We start from the raw sequence: 15,890 nt of genomic DNA on the forward strand, positions 1-15,890 counted from the left end.
GACATTAAACATAGTTTGTTTTGTGTTTATGTAATATACTCTTCTACCAAAGTCCAAAGTCCGCAGCCCTCACAATATCTCATTGAAACTTTAAGGACCATGGGGAGATAAAAGAAAATGTCTTTTATTATTTTAAAATGTTTCAACAGAGGTCATGTTAGATTTCTAAAACCCTGTTAAAATCAGAATTCTAAAATCAAAATTTCTCAACTCACAATATTTTAAAAATTTAGGTTAATTCCTGACCTTATAGCCCAGGAAAACAAAACACTGAAACTTTCAGGGCACATTGTGGGTTGAGAATTTAGTAAGTAGGTCATACTTGAGCAAACAGTTACTGAGTACTTCCTTACTGGCAGGCACTGCTTAGTTCTAGATAAATTAGACTGACACCCTACCCTGGGAAACTTAAGAAAATTACTGAAATAGTTCTTAGCACTTTCCTGAGGCTTGATATATGGTTGTATTCCTAAGGTATAAATACTGTTCTATATAAAAATAATTTCTTTTTTTCACAACCAAGAAATTATTTCTAAAGAAATAACCAATTATTTCTGTTCAGAATGAATACTTTCCCCAAGTATTTATGGACTTTTAATCTCTGAAGTGTTTTATAATAACTGATTTCATATTCAGCTTTTAAAATAAGATGGGAATGGAATTAAATAGCAAGAATTATGTACAATTTGCCAAGTCATGCATAATTTAACTCAAGGTGAATTCATTGTGTGATTTTGTGTAAGCTAGTAAGAGAGAGAGAGAGGAAGAAAAAAAGGGAAATTTTTTTCTTTGGGTAATTGTAATTTTAACTGGAAAATAATTATGCTAAGATAATTTTAGCAACACCTGATCATGCAGATAAGCCGGAATCTATTTTGCAATCTGCTTTTTCCCCTACTTTATATGTTGTTCACAGTATTTGACATGAATGACTATTTATCATTTCTTTGACACGCTCTTTCCTTCTTTCATCCCTTCCCAGCTTTCCCTTCCTCTGCTTCCTCATTAAATGTTACCCATTACGTTTCTTACTCTTTTTCACCATCTGTACAATTGTGTACATCTAGTAATTCAATTTTTTATATGCCAGTCATTCTTGCTGTCCTTAGAAATTACTATTGAGCCTCAAATACATACATACCTAGTAGTCATTAGTATTTGGATCATTCATGGATCAAACAAACTCAAGACTTACCATGCCCAGAACTGGGATTTTTATTTCCACCTTTATGCCTGCTACTGTCTCCACAACTCGTGCCTTCTATTTTCTCCATTATAGTAACCAGTACTACTAACCATTCCATTTCCAAAGCCAGAATGTGGGCATAATTTCCCTGCATTGTTCAAACACCACATTCAGCTTATTCTCTCTAACATCTCTAGAATTTCTTGCTCCTGTTGTGATTCTCCTGTGGACAACTAGCCACATTTAACTGTTAAGAAATGTGTGTCAGAATTACAGACAGTTTTACTGGAGATGCCTGACTACAATTGCTTCTCCCTGCCTTTTCTACTGTACCTATTAGTTCAAATGTTTCTTATTCCTCTAAGAAGCTTTTCCTGTCTTGTTCAGATACGTCTGTACTGTACTCATACTGTTCTGTAGATATGGATTACTTGTGACTTTTTCCTACTGAACTTTAAAGTTTCTGAGGGCAGGGCCTCCCCAGTGGTGCAGCAGTTGAGTGCTGGGTTGCGAAGCTGCCCACAGCCTCTGCAGCGCTGGTTCAATCCCCGGCCTCTGGGCGAGGGTCCCACTTGATGTGCAGACCTCTCCTGCCACCCACTGCTCCCCTCAGCAGTGTACTTCGTCAGTCTGCCTGCTCTGCTCTACTCTCCGCTCTGGCTCTGGTGGATTCTCTCACCCTCCCGCGCTTCCTGCTGTTCTGACTGTTCCCAGTGCTTGTATAAATAAATAAAAATTTAAAAAAATCTTTTAAAAAATCTTTAAAAAGAAAGTTTCTGAGGGCAGAGCCCACATTTGTCCTATGTCCTGAAAACAGCATAGGGTCTAGTATTTAATTGATATTTGTGTGTGTTGGATGGTTGCCTGAATAAAGTAGTCTAATAGATAAAGAAATTTAAATAACAGTCTTGTAACTAAGATTATGTATAGAAATTATATACATACAGAAAAATGCAAAACTATAAGAAATAAAAAGCTCATAAGTTTGTTATACAAAACTATCTACAATTTTTTTTAAATTTTGTAGCCTTTCAGCCTTTTATCCATAGTGTGTGTATGTGTATAAGTATATATAATGTTCATAAAGCTATATATGTGTATATCCACACATACATTTATACTCTTTTGTAAACTGCTTTTACATAAGCATGTTTCTCTGCAGTCAGTATTTTGTGTGCATATATAGTGAGCATGCATTACTTTTGTAATGAGAAGTAAAATCATAAAAAAGAACATTGTCTTATTAAACTCACATTATAGTAGGAATTGTAATGTGATAGAAAATGTAACAGAAAATGCCAAGTCCTTCTTGGAGACTAAACAGAATGCTTTTAAGAGCACTTGCCTTGGAGAAAAAAGGGTGAATTAAAGCAATCACAAACTGACCTAGCTTTCTAGCTTAAAATCTTTAACCATAGTTAATGCTCAATTTTCTGTTCAAAGTCATCTTGCTTTAATGGGATCAGGGCTAAATTGAAATCTTTAATGATTGTCAGTGCCAAGAGGAGCATCATGCTGAACATTCTATAAAGTACTCTATTTTTTGAAACAATATAGGTCCTACTTAGCCAGGCATATTTCAGAATAAAAGCCCTATAACATGTGTACATACATTTAGTTTTATTGCAACAAAGCAACTTATAAACTTTTAATATTTAAAACTGACCATTTTTCCTTTCCAGTGAAACAAATTTAAAAATAGAAACAATTAGAATAGAGAATATGAATTCCAAATAAGCTCCTATGGGTTACACTGATTCTCACATTGAGTGGCAGAGCTCAAGTCATCATTTGGAAAGAATTTTATTTGTAAAATGTAATATTAACATGCAAGGATGTCCATTAAATATAACAGTTATACATACCAAAGGAGAAGCCATCAAACCCCATAAATTTTAAGTATCACACACCTCGATCATACTTTTTATTATGATGTTTTAAGGTAAAAAATGTTGCTAATGAAGAAAAAAACTCCAAAAGCCTCCCAAGCAATCCCTAAAGGAATTACATTTCATTGTTATTTAACACAATTCTAAGTTTTAAGAAACTAGTGAATAATAAGTTATATTCAGTATTGTTAGTCACTTATGGAACTAAATAGTGTCTACTTATTTTTTTTAATACTTTAGAATGTTTTGAAGTGATTGCTTCCTTACATTCTTTACCTTTTGTTTCATCAGCCTGAAATTTGAGAAATTCATTACCTTTCAGGGCACCTTATTAGGCAGACACCCTTCAGTAATTTCAGTAACAAGTTTTGGCAAATGCCTTGAGTTAATCAGACCTAAGCTCTTGAAAAAACCACTCTATAAAAAAGCCTTAGCTGTGGTGGCTGTGCTTTCTGCTGCAGGAATGAACACCAGCACTTTGGAGAGTAACTCGTGGCATTTCCATTGCAGGCTAATAAATCTCTGCCAGTGTGTGCTGCACACAGTGTTCAGTAGTAAGTATACAGAAACAGTAATTACTGCCAGCCTAAATGCCTGCAGGGGTGGAGAAAGAAGGGAGGGAAACTGGGGCCAGTGTTAATTACAGAGCCCTGTTCTACAGAGCTGCTGCTGCAAATCTCTGTACCATCAACCAACATATTGTTGCTAGGTGGAAAAGGGAGCCTAGTGTTGCTAGATCTTCCCATCTTTTTCAAAAAAAGTTGACATGTGGGCTACATGTGTCAAATCTCCCCAGTTTTTAAGTATTCGCCACTGTTTAAGTTTTTTTTTTTTTAATATAGTGTGCAGAACAAAAAGCATTATCTGCTGGATCTAGGCTCTAGCCTAACATTCCAAATGGATATTAATATAAAATTTTCATTGTTACTTATTTTTGAGTGATCCTTTAATAACTTGTTTTGATTAGTGATTCTCAAAGCTTTGCTCTTACTTTTCGTGAACCTAAACAAAGAAGCATATTTAGCTGGCACTTCACCAGTAACGTTTTTGCTTTTATAGACACACTAAGACCCTTTAAAAATGGGCATTATACCAGGGCATTACTCTCCATTGGTTTCATTTGGAGGGATAGAGTATTGAATCCAGAGGGGACTTTATAGGCAAGGGAAAATCACCTTTTCAAATAAGGATCTTGGGACAGACCATTGAAGTGGGTTTTAAAAGGTGATAGTTTCCTAGTAACCTCTGTGGTTAAGAGCACTTTGCCCTGTTGGACTTCCATAGCTATGTTCAAAATGAATGTTTTAGACCAAGTATACTTGAACATCTTTTACTTATCAATAAATGTCAGTGAACAACAGAACTGCATACATATAGCTTACAAAACTTTGTAGGTCCCATTTTTCTTCTTCCCTTTCCTTGTCTTCTTGCCATTCTCTGTGCCATAATGTACTCCGGAGTATGCTTTTAGTAATAGCTATTAAATTGCTTAACAGCCCCTGTTTATAACTTCTAAAAACAGTGGGTGTTGGGGAAGTTATATTTTGCTATGCTCCCATTTCTTTTTCTACTTGTCAGGTAACCCTTGATGAGATAGCAATGCTTAGCTGCTTCTACTCATTTGGGTCAAACTTGTTGGTTTGCAAATTTCTTGCGAGATTTTAAATAATCACATGGAAGGAACTTTCTGAAATATATGTCTGAAAGTAGAGTGAATGCCTTGCCCATTAAAGACAGTGACACCTAAGTGAGAAACTAGATGTTCTTATCTTATTTTTAGAAGTTCAGAGAGATTCAGGAACTTTCTCACAGCCTCTAGCTCATATAAGTGGAAATAGTTTGAGAGTTCAGACTTTTAACTTGGAAATATATCTTCTTTTCTTTCTTTCTTTTTTTTTTTACTTTATCTCACACTATGTTTTGAGAGAAAAAGAGAGGAGAATGTGACAGTAGATAAACTTTCACCATAACTAGCTGTGAGCCCTGTTTAATAGTTTCTCTATGGCCCATACACCCAAAGTATGGATAGTAGAATAAAGTTTTTTTCTAAGCATCAACTCAGATTTTTTTCATCATGTTTCATGTCTCTCAATCCTACAACTTTGTCAGTGACAGATTTTTATGAAATAGTGAAACCAGGATAGTAGATTGACCATAAAGAAAGTGGTCATGCAGATTGGTTGAGATGATGAATTGCCCTGAGGTTGATCATAAGTTCATCCTTAATATGCTGTGTGGCCTTGGGCAACTTAGTTTATATGTGTAAGCATCTGTGTCTTCCACCAATAAATAGGAAATATAATTATAGTGCCTCCCCCATGGGATTACTGTGAAACAAAAAAGGAGCTCATCCAGCCCTAAATGCAAGTTCATTGCTGCTGCCGCCTGTTGCAGCTACTCCTGCAGTCAGCAGTGCTGTGCTGAAGGCGCTGCCTTCCAAGAACTGGTATCACTTACCTTCTTTGAATTTCTTCTTCAAAGATGACAACTTTATCTGATAAAAGAGGAGTTGAAACTTGAATATGGTGTCTCCTTGGGGTGAATCCCTAAAAGAGCCATGTGTTGTTGATGAAGTACTTTGATGTTTCTGAAGAAATCTGATTAAGCTCAGATTTATAATTAGACAGGAAATCTAAGCAAAGGCTGAGTGCCAGGTTTGGGTATTAACTTGTTCTGGATGGGCTGGGACTGGTTTTGTGCCTGGAGGCTGCGTAAACAAGCTGCCTCTAGACCCAGTGCCACAACGGCATCTGCCTTGGTCCTCTCTGGGCTGCATCTCTTTTGTAGCCGCTCAACAAAGCCTTTGTTTCTAGTCCGTCCTATCTCTTACTCACCTTTCCTACTTAGCTACACAGCAGTCTTTCTAAACCACAGATCTGTCCAGGCCTTTTCTTACCAAAGTGCAGTGTTGCCTCCCTGATGCCCAGAGCAAAACTTCTCAAACTTCAGTCATGCACACACTTCCTTCAAGATACCCTCATATCTACATATCACTTGTACTACTATTTACCTAATAGTTCTCCTTGGGGGACTTACATCATTTTAAAAATAGCCTTTCCTGAGCAGTCATATCTGGAAAACCAGAAGTATAGCATGCTAGTTATATTTACTGCCAATCTTCTTAACAAGTATGTACCTATTCAAATATGTTCCTTTAGGTACCCTCTGAAGTCACTGGCACCACCCCTGGCACACTTTGGGAAACAGTGGCCCCCAGATAATGTCCAAGCATTTTATCTGGTGCCCAGGACTTTCTGTGACCCAGTTCTTTGGCTTTTATGCTTTCATTTCTTGCAACTCCATTAAGCAAAGAATACATCTCATTTTTTCTTTCCTCCAGTCAGGAATTCCTCCCCTGCACGATGAGTTGCTGTTCAACATATAACCAAGCTCATCCCACTGACTCTTTCACCTTATTGTTGAATTTTTTGTTTTCTCTCCTCAAGTGAGCACGATAAGGCAGGTTCTGGCTGCCCTGCATCTCATCAGCCCTGTCCCTCTTACAGCATCCTCCGAGAAGTCACCAGAGACCACATTGTATTGTCCTTTCTCTTTTGCCACATCCTGCTTGACCTCCTTCCAGTACCACCCTGCTCTTAAAATGCCATGTCTTTTCCTTTTTTAATTAATTAATTTATTTTCCATCATTCTTCATTTTTGTGTAATGTATACTTTCTCATCTCAGATACAGTCCGTGTGAAATTCCTACCACCAAATTCACCCATGTACCATTACCATAGTCCCTGCGCTCAACCCACCCCTGTTTTGATCTACTCCCATCTCTCCCCCTGTAGAATGTCTCTGGTTTATAGTTGATTTTGATTTTTACTTTTTTATAATTTTTTATTTTCCGGATCCCTTATTTGAATCCTCTGCATTTCTCCTATAAGTTAAACTGTCTGGTATTTTTCTTTTTCTTGCTTATTTCACTGAGCATGATCCCTTCCAGCTCCATCCATGTTGCTGTAAATGGCATACGTTTATCTTTTTTGATTGCTGAGTAATATTCCATTGTATATATGTACATCTTCTTGATCTAGTTATCTGTTTTTGGGCATTTGGGTTGTTTCCATAGCTTACCTATTGTAAATAGTGCTGCAGTAAACATAGGGGTGCAGGTGACCTTTTGAATTAACGTTTTTGTGTCCTTTGGGTAGATACCTAGGAGTGAAATTGCTGGATCTAATGGAAGCTCCATTTTTAGCATTTTGAGGAACCTCCAGACAGCTCTTCATAGTGGTTGGACTAGTTTGCACTCCCACCAGCAGTGCAGGAGAGTTCCTTTTTCTCCACATCCTCACCAACAGTTGTTGTTGCTAGTTTTTTTGATATGTGCCATTCTCACTAGTATGAGATGGTATCTCATTGTGGTTTTGATTTTCATTTTCCTGATTATGAGGGATGTTGAACATTTTTTCATATGCCTGTTAAAATGCCATGTCTTTTCTCACATGTCAGCATTTTCCAGGACCTACCCTTCCCAGCTCATGTGTGTTCCCATCCCCATTGATTCAGGATAAATTAGCTGCCAGGGTGGCAGGGATTACTGGTATCATGTTGGCTTGGCCAGAAGCTCTAGATAGTATCCTGAAGCATCAGAGGCCAGAAAAACTCTGTAACTCATCTGAGCCCACAGGATGAGTCACTGAATGAGGTGCAAAAAAAGTCATCAACAGGTTTCCAGAGGTCAAAACAAGTAATGACTGAAAGACTTTAGTTTGATAGTAGGTGACTTCTGAGACAATCTGCATCCCGAAGATAGGGAGAGAGGAAAGAGATTGTAAAACTCTTCCTTCTTGCAGAAAATATCTTTGGTAGGTTTAACAAACAGCATATACTAAAAAGGTGAACAAGATCAGAATTGAATAATTCAGGAATGAAAAAAGCTGGAAAATGTACCAACCGAAATATTAACAATGTACTCCTACAAGATGAGTTATGAGAAAGGAGCTTTAGGACCAAAACACCATCAGAGGCTTTTCTTTTTGAAGAATGGGAGATGCATATAGATTTGTGAGTTTGATTAAGATAAAAGGATGGAAAGGATAAGAGAATTGGGGTAGAAATTATGGGGGAAATTCATTAAGGAGCTGGATTGTGGAAAGCGCAGAGATGAGGGTTAAAACTGTAGAGACGGATTCCCTTATTCTGAAGAGAGAAAGCTTCATGGGGACAACAGAGAGGAGAGCATCATCAGAAAGGTACAGCAGAATCCTCTGGTCAGTGGGGGAGGGGGACAGGTTGACAAGCAAGGTGGGGAGCTCGTGACAACAGTGGTCTGGAATAGCTAGTGTGAAGTTGTAAGGGAATAGAGCTAGAGTTGAGCAGGAGCGCCAGATGGGAGGGTTTTCGTAGCCCACTTCGGGTGCCTTTGGTATGTAGTGGATCCATTGAGCATGAACAAGCCAACCCTGTAACACCCATCATCGGGAGAGTTAGAGATAATTGTGTTTCTTTTCCTGGGGGAAGGTGTTTGGAAGGGCAGGTACAGTAGAAGAAACAAAGCTGTGGGCCTTTAGGGGCCACCAGAGGGGGTGAGATGGAAATTGGCCTGAAAGTGTGTGAATCCAGGAAGGGCTAATTGCTGGGTGAAGAGGTGTGGGTGGAGTGGGAGGGTCAAGGTGAGAGTAGGAGGGGTGGAATCAGGAGGGGTAGAGTCAGAGGGAAAAGGAAGGGGATTTTCAGAACTTAAGAACTGTGTACAGAAGGCAGGGTTGAGTTCTGGCAACTAAACGCTAGGAAAACCCAGTTAGCCAAAAAAAGAACCTTTCCAGGAATTAAGCTAAATAAACTTAAGGCCACTTTAATCTAGAGGGGAAAAAAATGAAGTCATATCCTTTTCCCCTCTCTCTCCAATTCCGTTGCAAAAATAGTACAAACAAAGGATGGAGAATTAAGCAAAAGTAGAGCTGGAAAGAAGGACAATGATTCCTTCCCATGTGGTCTCAAGGGACCTTAGAATTACATAATCAGATTGGTTCCAAATGAACTTTAATTTTCTTTCTTGGAACAGGTCATTTTAGTTCTCTATTCCTTCTGCCTTTTCATACCACATGGTATGAAGTTCCTCTCTACAGCAGAGGATAAGGAAATATTATGTGAAAGGCTATTGCAGAGGGAAGTCAGGGTGCGCCTGTGCCCTGATTGAGAGCAGAGACAGGACCATTGCCCATCAGGGTGCCTTAGTGTACAACAGAATGTTTTTTTTTTTTTTAATACAGTTTATTCTTTTTTTTTAAAAAAAAGATTTATTTATTTATTTATACAAGCACTGGGTACAGTCAGAAGCGCGGGAGGGTGAGAGAATTCACCAGAGCCAGAGCGGGGAGCAGAGCAGGCAGAAGGACCGAAGCACACTGCTGAGGGGAGCAGCGGGCGGCAGGAGAGGTCTGAGCGCCATGTGGGACCCTCCTTTGGTGGCCGGGGAGCAGCCGGGGATCGAACTGGCGCTGCAGAGGCTACGGGCAGCTTTGCAACCCAGCGCTCAACCGCTGCACCACCGGGGAGGCCCAACAGAATATGTTTTTGAGATCTCCCATCTTACCTCACCTGAGGCTTTCCAAGAATAGTTAATTAGGCAGTGCAGAAACAATTCACCCCCTGTTCAGGACTGCTCCCCTCTTTGCCTTGGCGAGTGGAGAACTGTTCCCCGAAGCAGTGTTCAGGTGAGGTGGCTTGAGTGGAGTTCCCCGAGCACAGCGTTGGCTGGCAGGGCCCCAGTGCATGAAGGCAGTGCTCTGTGCCTCCTGGTGACAGGGTTAGAGCAGAATGACATGTGAGCAGCATGTGCCGGAAGGGACACCCAAAGCATCTCACTAGTATTGCTTAAGCTTCATTAATAATCTCGCAAATTAGGGGCCTCCCTGATGGCTCAAGGGGTTGACACAGCACTATGAAACTATCTGCAGCCACTGCAACACAAGTTTGATAGCTGGCCAGGGAGGTGACCCACATGGCGCAGCAGACCTCTTCTCTCTCCTGCTGCTTCCCTCAGTAGTGTGTTTTAGCCAATCTGCCTGTTCTGCTCCCTGCTCTGTCTCTGGTGAATCCGCTCACCCTCCACACCTCTGGCCTGTACCCCAGTTCTTGTATGCATAAATAAATCTTTTTTTAAAAAATCCCCCAAATTAAGGAAATATTTGGCCTGTACTACAAGACCTCTAACTGTGACTCATACAAAAATGTGCATGTGTCCTTTGGAGTTCAGGTTTATAAAAGAAGAGACTTTGATTGCATGGCATGTTGCAGTGATGTTTGGGCACATTATTCAATGTGTGGGCCTCCGTTTGCTTGTCTTTAAATTAGGGTTAATAAGACATGACTCTTAGAATTATGGTACAATGTAAGGTCCCTAAGCCAGGAAGCCACTTCTTTTCTTTTTAGGTGACTGATAATAATCTACCAGTATGGCTTAAAAGGTTACATCTCTGTTTAATATTAAAGTCTTTTATGACTGTGTGCCTCTTTCCTGTGATATTTTCAGAATTACTTTCCTCTCCTTGCTTAAAGATTTTCCTGTGGTGGGAAGTCCGGTAAACCTTGTTGCTTACTCAGATTAAAGGGCTGCCCCTGTCTGCTCTTGGGCCACTGCTGGTGCCCACAGAAAAGCCCAGTCACTGACTACAAACAAACCCGGAAGCTTAATTCACCAGTCACCAGAAACCTGGCAGTCCCGAGAGAAGAGATTTGGGATTAAGTTCCTCACCTGGGCAGCCCAGATTCCTGCCCAGGATTGAGCTGTTTCTTTTACCAAGAATGGGACATCAGGCACGAATGCTTTATAACGTGTTTAACGTGCTCTAACCCCTTTACCTCCCCCACTTGTTACAGAGCCTAAGAATTTCAACTGTATATATATTGATATTTCCTTCCATACTGTGACCACTCTGGCAGGGGCCCAGTCTCAGTTTTACACAAATTAACCCAATTGCATTCATATGGATCTTCGCTCATTAGTCTAGGTCAGACCACTCCCCCACCCCCTTGAAAACTTTCTTCAAGAAAGATGGGGAGAAAGAAGGGGTGTTATTTTCTATGGGTTTGCCTCTACTAGGACCACCTTAGAGATCAGGGATGCCAATATCATCTTGAACTTTAAAAAGAAGGTTCTATGCATGAGAGTCCTCATTCCTAGAACACCCTTTAGACCATATATACATTTGTTTCTCCCAGGTCTATTCCAAACATCCTCCCAATGGGTTATACAAACGTCATCAAGCAAAGAATATGGACATATGTTTCTCCAGAAAAATAAGCCTTACTTCCCTTACATTTACATAATTAAAAAGGAATATTCAGATGGTCTTCCAGCCAACATAATGTCTTTATCACCAAAAAAGTGATAAAAGATCTCTCTATGATAGGATCTCTCTTTAAATTTTTATTGGCTGCAATTTTCACAACTTACATATTCTAATAATGTCTAAGAAGAAATTAAATCTTTTTTTAATTAATTATACAAGCACTGGGGAACAGTCAGAGGCGCGGGAGGGTGAGAGAATTCACCAGAGCCAGAGCGGAGAGTAGAACAGGCAGAGTGATGAGGTACACTGCTGAGGGGAGCAGCGGGCGTCAGGAGAGGTCTGCGTGACATGTGGGACCCTCGCCCGGCAGCTGGGGATCAAGCCGGTGCTGCAGAGGCTGCGGGCAGTTTCGCAACCCAGTGCTCAATCGCTGCGCCACCAGGGAGGCCCAGAAATTAAATCTTAACTCCAAATCTGAGCCTTATCCCTCATTCCCTTGTAGTCTTGCACAGGAGTATATATCATGAGCTTCTACTATTTCCCAGAATATTTCTTAGGTTTTCGTGTTTGTGCCACAACTTCCCCTGTGAGAATAAAATGCTAGAGAACCTAGGAGTAATCCTTTATGGAAAGCAGCTTCAAGAACCAAAATGTGTCTGGTGTCATAACCAGGAAGTTGACTGAAATTCGGAAATCAGTAGGGAGTGAGTGGAGAACTCTGTAGTGTGATTGAAAGAATCCTGACTGCCTCCTCAGATCTTGTCCTTGCTGTGATGCTGGTTGTTGATTTCAGGGCCCCCTTCAGCTAAGGAAAGTTGGTAGGATTAAATGATATCCAATGTCCCTTCTAGCTGCAATATTCCTAAAGGTAAATTCCAGGTCATTGGCACATAGTAGCTGCACAGGAAGCGTTATTGAAGGAAGCAGTGCCCTTCTGCTAGAAACCACCACAAACATACCTGGAACTGAATGATTGGGTTGACTCCGTGAAGTGAAGGAGAACTCATACCATGGAACCCTGGGCTCTCTCAGTAGGAGGGTATTAGGAAGGAGTTGTAGGGTTTAGGCTTGTATTAGGTGATTCAGGAAAGACTTAAGGTAGGAGGACTTTACTGTGAAATGGAAGCTGTTGGGAAACAGAGCTAATTCTATGATTGAATATCTCATTAAAGATATCCAGAAAGAGCAAAGATCAGTGAGACAAATGCTATAATTGGTAAAGAAGCACAATCAGATTATTGGCCAGATTAGAGGCATGTTTAGTCATTTCTGTGGCTGGACAATGTTGATGTTTTTATTTGTGTTCAGATGTGAGACCTCACAGTAGTCTTATTTTTTTTGTGATTCATCATGGTCATAGAGTGGCCTTGTCTGGAATTGATGTTCTATAAAATTGTTTAACTAGAGATTACAGAGCCTGGCTTTGAATAACAGGTTAGCTCCTAGCAACACTAGGGCCTGGTTGATAGGACCAGATTAGCTCCCAGGTGTCCAGGATCGCTTTTACTTTCTTTTAAGTATGCTAGTTAATAAATAAAGGAAGCCCTCTAACAAGGTGATTATGCACATAAGAGATATCTTCTTTTCCAACAGTTAGAGGAAAGTCTGCTTGTTTCTCAACGGTATTGCAAAATATAGTTAAAATGGTGTCAATTTTAAGTGTTAAAGAACTGTTAGAATTATGTACTTATCAAACCTCTCTGGAGTGATGATTTATTCAATTTTTTTCTAAGTAAAGTTTTAGTAGGAAATTTCATAGTATATGATAAAAATAATTCAAACAAGTATACATATTGCTGGTAAGAGGGCAAAAAAAGAAATGCTATCATCCCTAAAAAGGGCAATATGGTATTATGTATCAAAATTGTAAGTGAACTGTGCTAATGCATTTTTATTTCTGGGAATATACCCCACACTTTTACCGGTATATGTGTGAAATGACTCAGTATAAAGTTATACATTTTAGCATTGCTCTTAAATGCAATCTTGGAAACACCCCAAGTGTCCATAGTTTACATAGCTTAGAGGATAATTACACAAACTACAGTAAATCCACACAATAAAGTTCCTTGTAGCAAGAAAAGAATGAGGAAGCCATCTGTATACTGATACAAGATATATATGTATACTGGAAAGAGATCCAGTATCTGATGTTAAGTGAAAAAAGCAAACTAGGGAATAGTGTTATCCATTGTAGAAATGAAAGGTAAAAAGAAATATATATTCATATTAATTTATATTGCCTTAAGTAGCTATAAAAACTTGGGGAACTGATGAAATGATCACCTGTTGGGAAATAATCACCTGTAGGATGGGAATAAATGTTGTGAATAGGCATATAGGAAGGAAACTTTTCACAATATGCTTTTTAAAATATGTTTTTGATGCTTGAACCATAAAAGCGTATTACTTATTCCAAAAATGAAAATAATTTAAAGATATGTATGATAGAAGTATATCTTTCTCTCACCCCATTCCACTCCTTAGGACCATTCTGATCAATTTTTTAAATAGGATTTCAGAGAAGTCTGTTGTGCTTTAAGAATCTCCAGAGAAGCAGAACCAGTTAGATGAAATAGAACCAGTGGGATGTATACACAGAGAAAGCCAAACCTAGCCAACTTGGCACATATAATTATTACATCCATGTACAATTTTGATTGATTTTTTAAAATATTTATTTATTTATGCATGCATGCAAGAGCTGGGGTGTAGGCCAGAGGTGCTGCAGGGTGAGAGGATTCACCAGAGCAGAGTGGGGAGCAGAACAGGCAGATCTACTGAAATACACTGCTGAGGGGAGCAGCAGGGAGACAGGAGAGGTCTGCTATACCATGTGGGTTACCGCCCAGGTAGGCTGGAGAATCAAACTTTTGCTGCAGTGGCTGTCGACAGCCTGACAGCACTATCTTTAATCCCTGCACCACCAGGGAGGCCCATTATTGATTTTTTTAATAAATAAAAATGATAGTGTATCATGCATGCTGATATATACCTTGTCTTGGGTGATAACTTTCCCTGTCCTCAAGGAGTAGGAGGAATCTCAAAAGAAATATACCTTTGAAGTATATGAAAATTGGCAATTCTGTATTATGGAAGAGAAGACATGGTTAACATAAAAAGGAAAATAGCAGTTTAGAAACACATGTGGTAGAGGCTAATGTTTACATTATTTGAAGACTTCCATAATTTGAAAAGAAAAATAGTGACTCCCTGATCACAAAGAGCTAATCAATGAAAGGAAAGCTGCAGCTGGGAAGAACACATGAGAAAAATGTTCAACCACTAAAATTCAAAGAAATGTATAATAAGGCAACTTATATATAAACTCATTTTTTAAAAGAATAAATAAGAATGTTATGAAACACCCAAGATATAATGGTGGTGTCAGGATAAACTAGTCAGTTTTTTAAGAGCTGTTTGTCAGGATGAATCACAAGCTATAAAATCATGCCCTTTAGCTCACTAATCCTTTTCTGGGAGCTAATCTTGAGAAAATAATTCAAAAGATGGTGAAAGGCATAGACCATGGAGATGTTCATTGTAACATTATTTGTACAATCAAACAAGCTAAATATCCAGAATAATTATGGTTTATTATTTTCATGAAATGTAGTCATTAAAAATCAGAACAAAGACGAGCAACAAGGCCAATGTGCAATATTTAATATTATATATAACAAACAAATATGTTTTGACCCTGATTAAAATGAAAAGAAAATTGTATACTTGCCGACAAGAACCTATACGTATATGGAAACAACAACAAAAAAAAAAGCATTTGGATCCATTTGGGATATCAGAATTGTAGGTAACATTTCTTTTTATTTCAATCCCATTAACAATTGTCTTAGTCTATTCAGGCTGCCAGAGCAAAATACCACAGATTGGGTAGCATATAAACAATAGGAATTATTTCCTCACAGTTCTAGAGACCAGGACGTACAAGATCAATGTGCTGTTCTTTCCATACAATACTGTTCTCCCCATACAATCAGGTAACCCTACATGAAGCACCTTTTCTGGGTAGGGCTCTGAATATATGACGACATGTAATACAGGCTCTCTATGCTTAAGAAACTTACAGAAGAGCTTACGTGGAGTCTGGTAAATGTCCTTATGGATTTTGAGCATCTGATACCTTGACTCCTTCCTGTTCTGCCTCTCTGCTGGACTCCACATAGCCTTTCTCCTTTTCCAATTGGACAAATGGTTAATGACTTTAGGGACCCCCTTGCCAGAACTCATGAGTTTCTTAGGTGCTGGCAGATTTACTGTCTGGTAAAAGCCAGCATCCTGGTTCATAGATGGTTGTCTTTTCACCATGTCCTTGTGAAAGAGAGCTAATGAACTCTCATGGGGTCTTTTATAGGGTTTTAATACCAATCATAATGACCCTGCCATCATGACCTGTGTATCTTCCAAATGTCCTAACTCCCAGTACCACTACAATGAGGATTAGGCTTCAGTTACGATTTTTTTTTGGGGGGAGGGTATATAAGCATTCAGCCTGTAGTAATATTGTTATAACATTTTAAGTAATTATAACTTTAAAATAGCAATAAGTTAATA

At 39.1% G+C, this 15,890-nt stretch overlaps 1 protein-coding gene across 6 annotated transcripts in view; it reads left to right on the plus strand.

The window, feature by feature from the left end:
• Positions 1 to 15,890, plus strand: part of NCOA7 (nuclear receptor coactivator 7) — a 134,785-nt gene that overhangs the window by 102,403 nt on the left and 16,492 nt on the right. The window lies entirely within an intron of this gene.

This window comes from Talpa occidentalis, unplaced genomic scaffold, assembly GCF_014898055.3.
Source record: "Talpa occidentalis isolate TD23 unplaced genomic scaffold, MPIMG_talOcc4v2.1 talOcc4.2, whole genome shotgun sequence".
NCBI lineage: Eukaryota > Metazoa > Chordata > Mammalia > Eulipotyphla > Talpidae > Talpa > Talpa occidentalis.